Here is a 12,570-nt window from a genome sequence, read left to right as displayed (position 1 = left end):
ATAATAAATAGCCTCAAACGTTATATAATGTTAATAAATCATTATAGCTATATTTCTTTCCTCGCTGTGGCAAGCATGCTCACGTATGATGCAGAAACAGCGAAAGCATATTCGTCTATGGGTGAAATACTGAAATCGTACTGTCTGACCCGCAATACTGATTAAGCTTCCAGCGGCGAGCCCCGCTCCCCGCGCCCCCCTTCGTCAACTCGAGCAAATTCTAACGGAAACGGTACTGTGCAAAATCAAGTACCTACCGCGGTGTATGATAATAATATTGGACATTGGATATATCGGTGCGCGGGCGAGCTTATTACATGCTTAAATAATATTGATATTTTCATGTAATATACATAAATTTATGTTTATTGTAAATTACATTTTTCTCAATTTGCTTGGGGGTGCTGCAGTTCCGCAGTGCATATAGACGAGCCGCCACTGATCCAATGTATCTATCGCCTTCTCGCTTTGACTTCGCACCTTAAGGGGGGACATGCTCGTCGAAGGTCAAAATTGAGTTTTTATTGTATTTTCAAACCATGATCCTGGACACTCCTTAAACGTTGTAGATAATCTATTTATATAATTTTGAAGCCTTAGTTATTTTAAACATTTGATGACTGCATGAAGTATTTTTGTTACATAAAATAGTATTCTTTTAAACCTCTCGCTCTAATGTTTTAGAATATAGTCATATTTCAGTACGTCCATGTGAGGTGGTGTTAAGATTTTTTACATTTATTAATTTTTAAACGCATTTATAAAACCATTAGCATAATTTATTACGAGATAATTTTTGTAAAATATTCACGATAAAAAATTATATTGATGATCTCTGTGATCCCAAATTTGACAAGAATTAGGCATTTTATTATTCAAAAAATCGGCAAGATTAACACATTTGAAGATGATTCTAAAGATATTTATTATAAGCTATATCTTTGCCCATTGAAGTGTGATAAACATCTTATGAATAATGATTGCTTTATAATAATTATTGACCTAAGAATAAGGTAGTGTTTTTTTGAAATACGCCATTTCTTTTGTCATTCCCCAGTGGTTAAGCTACAACATACGGCCGTAGCCATAAATTGAAAAACTATAATTGAAGTAGGGAGTAAAATGATATTGACGCGCGTGTTTATATTATCGTGAATATTTTACAAAAATTATCTCGTAATAAATTATACTAATGGTTTTATAAATGCGTTTAAAAATTAATAAATTTAAAAAATCTTAACACCACTGCACAGTTATGTACCGAAATATGACTATATTCTAAAACATTAGAGCGAGAGGTTTAAAAGAATACTATTTTATGTAACAAAAATACTTCCTGCAGTCATCAAATGTTTAAAATAACTATAAAGGATAATAAGGCTTCAAAATTATATAAATAGATTATCTACAACGTTTAAGGAGTGTCCAGGATCATGGTTTGAAAATACAATAAAAACTCAATTTTGACCTTCGACGAGCATTTCCCCCCTTAAGGAATTGTCCCCCAGTGGTGATTTTATTTTAGCGGTTTATTACGGTTTAACCAATGGTTATTAAATTGAACGTTTACATTGACTAACTTAAGTATGTAATACAATGCAATCAGTCCAATTTTAATATTTTTATAAACCTAGTTCGCAAAAGTACCCACCGAGCGACAGAAGTGAAACTTTTTATTTTGATTTTGAAGTTAATTTTATTCAGTTTTCATTTAAGGCCATGCATTAGTTGAGGCACGGTCTAAAAAGATCGTTGCTAGGCGATGTGCGGATTGCGGGTCGCGGGTGAAAATGACGCCTGTCAAACGAAATATTATTTCTCATATAAATCCAACATACGTCCATTTTATGTTCTGTTTATTATTCTATTAGTAACAATAATAATATATTCATTGACATGTTTTCTTTTTAAAGTAAATGGGTAAAGTTTTTAGTCATCTTTACACGATTTTAGAATTACATCACGCAGCAAAGTGACGTGTGTCTGACTCCACGTTCTCTCAATGAATGCGAAGCAAGTACAAAATTTCGTCGCGCGTACAGTTGAAAATTATTTGGCGTTTCACTGATGCGTCACCTTAATAACATTTTGAAATCGAGACAATTGGTTTTTCGATGGTTGAATCTAGACGAGCCCTTCTACCAAAACCACACCTCACCACCCCACCGCTGCTATCTGACCACTTCGCGTTGTGCGTTATTATCGAGATTAACTCAACTAAATTCCTACCAACATTTTTTTTACCATGTCCGATCCTAATAAGATCTAATGGGCCTCCACATAGCGGAGGTTTGTAATAACAGATTTGTTTTACGAGAAATGGATGTTGGCCACTTGCCCAACCAATTAGGTACATACTCTGACTCATACACAAATTTAAAACAATATGTTGTGTATTTAGACCCAGGATTCGAACCTGGTACCCGCGACGTTATTGGTCGACGCTTAAGCCGCTCGGTCGTCAACTACTCACAATAGGTATAGTTTAATAGATAACCAAGGTCCATTAATTAATCTTGGTCCAGTAATTAATTATTGATTTATAAACGATTCAATTTATTGACCTGAATTCGATACTTACTAAATCTCGTTGTGATAAATAGGGATTCAAATGTGTACGTATTTACACGACTTACCACTGCTAACGCATCCTACATTTTTGACATTGCGCTCGAAATCTATGCACGTTTTTAATCTGTCCGGATGGCCGGTCGTGTCCGCAGATATGTTTCATTAAATATTTTTATGAGTTATTTTTATAAATGTTGGTGAATCGTATATTTTTAACAACACGTTAATTAGGTATTTGAGTTGGATTGACCGTGCGCACAGCTGATTTCCATCGGGATTTGGTTCGTTGGATTCATGCGAAAATCGGATACAATAATATACTGCAAAATATACCGACATAGAAAGATGTTACTTATTTGAGAATAAAAATATGCTATTACAGTCTACTAAAACCCACCTCGGATTGTCTTCTTATTTTGGCGCTGTCTTCTATCGCAGGTTGGCGACCAATTTGCAGTACTCCTTACCCAGGGTTAGTCGTCGTAGCAGATTCCCAACTTACATAAGTTGCACGTTAAGACAATTTCTTGCAACTTACGCTTCTTCTGTCTTCATGGCTTCTGGAGGTAATCATACCTACTTCTGCGAAAAATATGGCAGCTTTTCTATGCTAGATAGTACATATAACTTCTCTTGGCTAATTGGCTTGACTTAAAACCTCCTCATGTGATCGACCCAGGTAATCTTCACGGTACGCCGGTAAAGTCACATCTCGAAGGTCTCCAGTTTCTTTATAGTCCGTTCCTTTAAGGTCCAGGCAATCGAGTCCGTATTATAAATAATACAAAGTGTTACCTACTAGCAAACTAGCATATTGAGGGAAACGCTGCCTTAGGTGAAGCGAACGAAAAACAACCAATCCTCGAGAAGTCTTAAGAGGGCTCGCACATCAGAACTCGCCGCATGCGTCTTACGACGAATTCGTCGATGTGACGTCGTCGTAAACCAAGAAAGAAACGTTATCAAATGGAGCTTCGCAGATTGGCCGATGCAACTGCAACTCTGCGACCCTGCGACATTCGTCTAGTTGCATTGGCCAAAGCCTGCATGTCAATCTCGAAAAATGTCGGCTCCGCGCAAGCGCACAGCCTGCGGCCATCGGCCATTTCTGTCTCTGTCTCCGTCTACGCTGTCATTGTTCGCTCATCGCTGGTCACCGCGTTTGACGTTTGTTCATATAATCAACACAATAAAAATGGCAGACGAGAGACTTCTCCTTTTTCGCGTTTGACGTTTGCCGCTAGGCAGATGTGCGAGGTTGTAGCGTGCAACATTCGCCGGCATTCTCAGAAAATTTGATTTATGGCCGTCAGGCACACAAGGCGAGTTGTGATGTGCGAGCCGGCTAAAAGATATATTGGCATGGCGATAAAATAGCAACCTTATTTTGTCAAATTACAACCAATATATTATTATTATCCGTTACATGGTTAATATTTTATTATTTTACTGTATTTTTCTCATCGAACAGAGTTTATTTGGGTTGTACTCGTACGTGCGTGGTTTGTCAAAGCACTACTTAAACCGTTCATCTTCGCTTAATATGCGTGAGAATTCTCTTTTAATATTCCCGCTATTCCCGTGTTCTTAGAAATACCAATAGGCCTCGGTACCTAGTGTAGTTAATAACTTTAACTACTGACCATCTCCATAATAATATTTTACCCTTGTAATCGCCGTGGGAAGCCACCTTCCTGCTGCGGCTCGTTTGACCGAATTTCTGATTCCCACAAAGTCGGGAAACAACCCCTTCAAGTTATATTGTTCTTTATTATCCCATCCAATGACTTGATCCCATCAGTACGTGTTGTAAAACAACAGCAAAGCGTCAAATTGACTTGTGGCTAACGAGTATGATTTAAGATTAAATTGATTTAACCTTCAAATGTATGGTGTTGCATGTCTACATCAAACTATATTAGTAATTATATTATTTTGTATGCGATGTTTTTTTAATATAGATTTACTTGTAGTTCTCTGCAGTGGACAAGGTTTACTTCCTAAATAATTATAGTTTTTTTTTTACACATGTGTGACACAAATTATAATATGTAGGTATATTATGAGCAAATCCAATTAAGGATGTGCGATAATTTGGGAACGTGCCTCATATAAAATAACAGACAAAGATTAAAACCTCTCATATGAAATTCGTACCTAATGCCATCGTATTATTTGTTTTACCACTGCTAATGAAATTATCTTGCGTATGTAAAAGTACTATTTCTATAACATTAACAATTAATGAAGTCATCCAAATGGTGAGAATGTCCTCTAAAACCTTCTTCTATATTATTTTTCATGGTTTGCAATACGACATTATTAAAAGGAACCGCCACATAATGTAATATTCATCTTGCGTAGTGCGTAATGTGAATGACAGCGCCGCTATTTTCATTTGTTTTGTTAATCTGTTATCCACTAAATTTACTACGCCACTGGTGGGCGAATAAGCAAACATAGATTAACCGGTTAACACAATGCGTGATCTCTTTCTGTCATGCCTTGCTTGATACAATAATTTAATTTTCCGTATACGTATCTGAAGATGGGTCATAGCACGAAACAACTGTTAATATAAATATTTATCTCAATTATTGTAGAATTAACAAAAAACTTTTGTGGAGCTCTACCAAGTAAACGCCGATTCGATTAATAAGATTATGCTATACGAATAACTAATTTCATGTTTCTTTTTGTTTCAGTGAACACACGGATACATTGATTCAGCATCTCCAGATACAGTTAAAAAAGAAAGGTAATACAATATTCTATAGAAAAACAAATAGTATTATATTAAGGAAGAATTGCTGTGTTTTGAGGCGTCCATTTCGAAAAATATCCATAACAATTTATTACCTACTTTTTAAGGCGGCGTCACTGACTTCTGCATTTGCTCCGCCTACTTTTTATAATCTACCCCCCCCCCCCCCCGCGCACTTTTACAAGTACATTCCCCATATCCAGACACGCCGCATTAGCGAATTTAGTGATGATCACCTGACGTGAGGCTACAACTTTGCGTGCTCACCTATAGACCTGTCGCATCCACGAGTGATATGTAATATAATTATTGGGATAATTAGTGTCCGTTTGTGTCATCCAGAATATTAAAGCAAACATTGGAATCCTCAGATGTGGAATCCTCAGATGGTTACGCCGGTTACAGATTTCCGCTGACACATGCCTTGCGCGTCGTATTGAGAAGGCTGTTCAACAGCCGCATGATCCGGCTCACGATCCTCAGTCATGAATGATCTATTAACAAAAGTGAGGAAGAAGTTAAAATTTTTTTCACTGGGGGATGTACCCGAAAAGCCTCACCACCCTTGTGTGCGCGCTTGGTTGTTTGTCATACGTACATGCAACTGTACGCATATAATGTGGTGTTTCTTTCGGTATCCACCGGCAACCACCATTGTAAACTTGTGTTTATTAACTAACCCATTGACATGACATATAATATATGCATTTTTTACCTATTATTAAACTTCTTAATGCATCTTTCGAATGGTTCGTATATTGACCTGTTTAATACCTCCATTCCTCCGCATATATGAAATTTTTTTCATATGCTTAAGGGGGGACATGCTCGTCGAAGGTCAAAATTGAGTTTTTATTGTATTTTCAAACCATGATCCTAGACACTCCTTAAACGTTGTAGATAATCTGTTTATATAATTTTGAAGCCTTACTATCCTTTATAGTTATTTTAAACATTTTATGACTGCATGAAGTATTTTTGTTACATAAAATAGTATTCTTTTAAACCTCTCGCTCTAATGTTTTAGAATATATTCATATTTCGGTACAGAACTGTGCAGTGGTGTTAAGATTTTTTACATTTATTAATTTTTAAACGCATTTATAAAACCATTAGTATAATTTATTACGAGATAATTTTTGTAAAATATTCACGATAAAAAATTATTTTGATAATCTCTGTGATCCCAAATTTGACAAGAATTAGGCATTTTATTATTCAAAAAATCGGCAAGATTAACACATTTGAAGATGATTCTAAAGATATTTATTATAAGCTATGTTTTTGACCATTCAAGTGTGATAAAAATCTTATGAATAATGATTGCTTTATAATAATTATTGACCTAAGAATAAGGTAGTGTTTTTTTGAAATACGCCATTTCTTTTGTCATTCCCTAGTAGTTAAGCTACAACATACGGCCGTAGCCATAAATTGACAAACTATAATTAAATTAGGGAGTAAAATTATGTTAACGCGCGTGTTTGAACATGTACCTAACCGAATTTTTTTTTATTTTTTTTTAAACGGTACATGTTCAAACACGCGCGTCAATATCATTTTACTCTTTACTTCAATTATAGTTTGTCAATTTATGGCTACGGCCGTATGTTGTAGCTTAACCACTGGGGAATGACAAAAGAAATGGCGTATTTCAAAAAAACACTACCTTATTCTTAGGTCAATAATTATTATAAAGCAATCATTATTCATAAGATGTTTATCACACTTGAATGCTCAAAAACATAGCTTATAATAAATATCTTTAGAATCATCTTCAAATGTGTTAATCTTGCCGATTTTTTGAATAATAAAATGCCTAATTCTTGTCAAATTTGGGATCACAGAGATTATCAATATAATTTTTTATCGTAAATATTTTACAAAAATTATCTCGTAATAAATTATGCTAATGGTTTTATAAATGCGTTTAAAAATTAATAAATGTAAAAAATCTTAACACCACTGCACAGTTATGTACCGAAATATGACTATATTCTAAAACATTAGAGCGAGAGGTTTAAAAGAACACTATTTTATGTAACAAAAATACTTCATGCAGTCATCAAATGTTTAAAATAACTATAAAGGATAATAAGGCTTCAAAAGTATATAAATAGATCATCTACAACGTTTAAGGAGTGTCCAGGATCATGGTTTGAATATACAATAAAAACTCAATTTTGACCTTCGACGAGCATGTCCCCCCTTAAGTGTACATCGGTATAAGTATTTATTACCTATACGTCATATCGTTCACAGTAAGTCGCACCGAAACGCAAAACAATGCAGTATTATGAGACACATTGCTGTGCAGTAAACATTTGCAGAATTTCGTTTTTTTTGCGTGAAAAGTCTGTGTTTTATGACAGTCGTACTATCTGTCATATAGGTAGTTACCTTTTTACTCAGAGTACCGACACCTAGTTACAGTCTGTCATACCAAAACAGACATATTTATTAAATTTATAATACTTAGCTTTCTCCTGTGCGGTCACAGCTCTAGCTAGGCGGTCTGTCACCGCGTAATCCGACTTCCTTGTCATTTATAATAGGATCACATCCACACAGCAGTATGTCAGCTTTCATCCCACACCATAAACGCAGCCTACAACCTGGCAGCTCTACTAGAATATGGACACTGTGGTTGAAAATGTAAAACCGCGTATCTTATTTTAAGCTACTTTTCAGTGGAGACGTAATAAAGATGTTATTATTACAAACTGGTGTCAGTCAAATCATCATTATAGTCTGCCAGGGTTAATTTCCTACTTGGTCAATGTGTCCTCTGGTTTCTTATACTCCTCTCATTCCTTGAATTTGTATCAGTAGGTACAATGCAATTTCATTAATTGAAAATTATTATTAATAGAAATCCCAAAACTTACGGAAAATGTGTTGCTTTTGTTAACTTAGTAGACTCGCCATGACGAAGAATTAGTTATATTTTCTTCTTTCATGTCCGCTCCTCATTCATAAGCACAAACATGGATACCACCGTCGCTTCCAAGAATCCCCGACGCTCTCCATATTATCAGGTCATGTCAGCATCCCGTCGGTCTACTGTAAATCCTTTATATTATGGTATTTAGCGAAACAGGCCAGAACTGAAAATACAGGACAATTAATTTGATGGTACTATCTCGAAACATCATATCACATTTGAATTTCAAATTTCATTTTTCTTCATCATACGGTGAACATTACAAATTATAAATTCAAGACGTTCACAGCGTTACATTTAAAAACAAAGAAATAGTATTAAAATTGTAAAGAAAAAATAAACATACGCAGTATCACAAAAGACAGTATGAAAAGTAAAGTAAAAGTTACACAAAATATAAAGCTTGAAAGTACATCGAATGAGCTAAGTGGACCCTATTTTAAGAATTTATAAAACAACGCCCACCTGTACTCATCTCACATAGGTGGAATATATCAACATCCGAAGCGATTTGGCTGAGCTAGGTCCAGCGTCGCTTCTACACCTTCGTTATGACGAGGGGCTGCGTGGTCAGCTCTTTTATCTCCTCGTTAATCATTTTGAAATCATACCCAGCGCACCCCATTGTCTATTATTACATTATCTGCAATGACATATGTGGACACTTCCTGCTGATGATGTGATCAGCGTCCCATAGTTCGCCACATAAGCAAAATCACTGTGGCCTAAATGCTATGTGCATATAATGTCACCACACTCTATGTCTTCGATTATCGTCTGATTAATTAAACTATGTACACGTGCGTATAACAACATGCGCACGAAACGCCATTGAGGTAGTTACGTGTGCCCCGACTGGTAACCTAAAATAATCTAGACATCTTATCATTTTTTATACTAGATTTTACATAAACAGTTTTTTTGTCGTTGATTATCGATTATTTACGCAAATACGAAAGACTAACAGTATTTAATACAATTTATTATATTAACTTCGTTGACAAAAATATATTGATAAACAGACCTGATCTTGTCAATCTTGGTATGGTATACTGTTACGTCACGATTTAATGCTTTCGTAGCTGTCATCCTTCTTATGTATCTTAAGCATATGGCATTTTAATGTTATTTCAATTTTTTTCAATTTTCAATTTATTTATTTTTAACATATTGCGGACATTACAAATTATAAGTTTAACCCTTAACACTCGAGTGCCGCCATATCGGCGGCATTAGAAGTTTCCCGTATTACTCGAGTGCCGCCGTAGCGGCGGCACCGCCCATAAAGTCATTTTTTGTAATATTTTCAGAAATTTTTATAATGCGATTTCAATCAAGTTAGAATGAATAATAATAGGTTATTACATTTATCTGAGAAAGAAGTCGGCAAAAGAATAATTTCAACATAGTATTTTTATCGGAATCTTCTCTTTTTTTATTCGTAGGTCGTCGCTTGCAAGCAATGTTTTTTTGTCACATAAATTTTATTTATTGAACGTTCCCAGACTAGAGTGAAGTGTTTGTCACGCATGATTTTGAAGTGTGTTTATATTTTTTATTGGTTCTCGCTTGCGCAGGGGCGTCTCGTATAGTTTACAGTTTTATATTTGAATACTGTTTTTGATGACAATATTTACTAGTATATTATGCCGATTCGGAACCTATATAATGTGAAATACTCTAATGAGTCAAATGAAAATTATTACGTATCGATTTATTATTTTTTGAGAAATCTTTTGATAATGTGTACCGCACTGGGAATGAGTTGTTATGAGCCCGAAACTAATTTAGGAAATTTACGAGACAGCCGCTTATATTACAAGTGTATTTGAAGGCAATTCATTTGTATCATATTTACAGTCATAATGGACGATTTACACTTTATAGCCAGTTCTCTACATACCGCTATTTCATTACGATTCTGTGATAAGCCAGGATTACATATTGGAGATTGCTTTGTGAAATACCACACAATGAAGAATTATAAATAAACTAAAAATAAGTACAGTATATTCATTATAAATTTATTTTACAGAATAAAAAAAAAAAATTTTTTTTTACATTTTTTTCACCAATCAAATGTTTTATATTGAAATTATGCTTTGTGCGGGAAAAAGTCTCGAGTGGGTGGTATGTACCTATAAAAAAAATTTCGAGTGGAAAAGGTTAAGACTTCACAACATGACATTTAGAAACAAAGAAATATAAAACAGTATTACATAAAAAAGAGATAGATCAGTATTAAGTTATTAAACAGTAGAAATGTGTAAATACAAAAGATATAAATTAGATAGGTACAATGAATTAAGTACACCGGATGACGTAAATAACTCAACAGTCTATGCATCTTGGCACCCTACACTTTAAAGTTTATTAAAGTGATATGAATGATATTAAAAATATGACATTAATGTTTGTTTCAATAACCGTATTGTGAACGTTAATGCCATTATTAATCATCGTAATACGTAAAATTTCCACCAAAAAACCAACTTGGAACTTTTCATTTATACATCTTGAAAGATTTCATTTTTTAATGATAGGTATGTGTTAATTTAGTAGGTATATTAATCGTCGATTTTATATCTCGGTTTTATTTTTATCGCTCTTCCAAATTTCTCCTCTCGCCGTTATGGTGAAAATAAATGAAGTCTTGAAAAATACAAATAATCGCCTTCGGGCATCTGTCTCCTCGTTTCGATTGTGTATATAAATGTGGCCGGCCCGAAAGCCACGGAACCAATTTTATAGATTGCGATTTATTACGTACTACATAGTGGGAACATTAACTTCAGTAATTGGGAAAGTTAGTTAATTATAATATTATGTTTCGTTGAATAGAGAAATCAAAATTAATAGCGAATACCTGTCACCTGCGCTTTTCACGCATGTCACGCTGTCACGGCGACAAATTTAGTCTGTGGTTTCGTCATTTTGTAGAATATTTTGAACGATCACCACCTCTCTAAATTCAATTATAGAGAGTGCCAACTCTGATGTATTATTATTTTGAATTATTATTAATTATTCATGCTAATTTCAATTAATTTGAACAGTGTCTACGTGTGCATACGTTAAAATTACTTGCAATATTATTTATATCCATAGATAATATTTTGAACAGAACCCAACCTGCAGACCATAGATAATAGAAATAGACACTATTCTCATAGAAAATACATAGTGCCAACCGCTAAAAACAAAAACATGCGATTTTGACATGATTCGAAAGAGTGTAGACATCTATAAAATGATAAAAACGTTCAACACATCATGCAGGTGTCGATGCAATGCGCTTCAACGTGAGGTGACCTCATTGTTGTTTTAGTGATTTCGGCAGATTTTCCCAACTGACAATGTTCGTTTGTTCAAGATGTGCTACGGGATGGGACCATCGATCTGAACACAAAGAAAAACAACATTACACACTTTTCCCCCGTAGCGGCAGTTTACTGTGACGTCACGTGATAGTCCGCGACTTGTACCGTAATATATTTCACGCGTAAAGGACTAATGTAGCTGTGACCAAAAATATTATTCCACATTTTTTTAACTTACCTAATATATAACTTTATATATATATATATATATATATATATATATATATATATAAGTATGTCTAAGGGCAGTTAGTGAATCAAACCGTCCACAAATTACCGGAGTTACCTGATCATTTCGACTTATTGGCTCATTTGTCACTTACTTGATCATTGTCAGGTATAGATTTATATGCAGTTGTGACCAGCTCGACGAGCTGATGCCGTAGGTACCTATAACTCAATTTGATAAGGTAAGTGATAATTTCGAAGGCAGTAAATAGGCTCCTATATACTTTTTTATCCCTGAATATAGAACGTGACTTCGTTGATTATTTCCGTTCATTATTAATCGCCTTTAGCTGATCGGAGAGTGCGACGTTGCCACTGCAAGGAAGAGGTGATAGGAAGGTGAGACGGAACGGGAACGGTGCGTGAAATTTTATAATTTCAATGATATGCGAAAATATCCTTTGCGTAAACTGCATAAGAAATATTTTTTACTGTAGGTACAGGTGCTGGAGACGGGTCCATTGTTTACACCTGAATAAAGTGACACCATTATCAAGACTATTCAGATAGGCCGTTTGCCTTTGCTTAAATACTATACGTATAGATGAAGACAGAATACATTTTCTTATTCGTTGAAACAATATTATGACTTTGTATACTTATTATTAATTGTAATATTATAAATACTTTGCAAACCCTAAGTGGGTTTTTAATGGATATCAAAATACTTTTAGTATTTTGAT

At 34.6% G+C, this 12,570-nt stretch overlaps 1 protein-coding gene across 2 annotated transcripts in view; it reads left to right on the top strand.

Moving 5' to 3' along the window:
• Arl4 (ADP ribosylation factor-like 4) overlaps positions 1-12,570 on the top strand; it is a 219,214-nt gene that overhangs the window by 89,729 nt on the left and 116,915 nt on the right. For both annotated transcript variants that reach the window (XM_085959786.1, XM_085959787.1), the window contains exon 2: positions 5,277-5,329. The gene's annotated coding sequence lies outside the window, so the exon portion shown is untranslated. The remainder of the gene's footprint in view (positions 1-5,276; positions 5,330-12,570) is intronic.

This window comes from Rhyacophila brunnea, unplaced genomic scaffold (assembly GCF_057557595.1).
Source record: "Rhyacophila brunnea isolate RB1 unplaced genomic scaffold, BYU_Rbru_1.0 scaffold_9, whole genome shotgun sequence".
NCBI classification, from domain to species: Eukaryota; Metazoa; Arthropoda; class Insecta; order Trichoptera; family Rhyacophilidae; genus Rhyacophila; species Rhyacophila brunnea.
The sequence above is the reverse complement of the archived record's forward strand: the minus strand, read 5'-3'. Positions and strand labels throughout refer to the sequence as shown.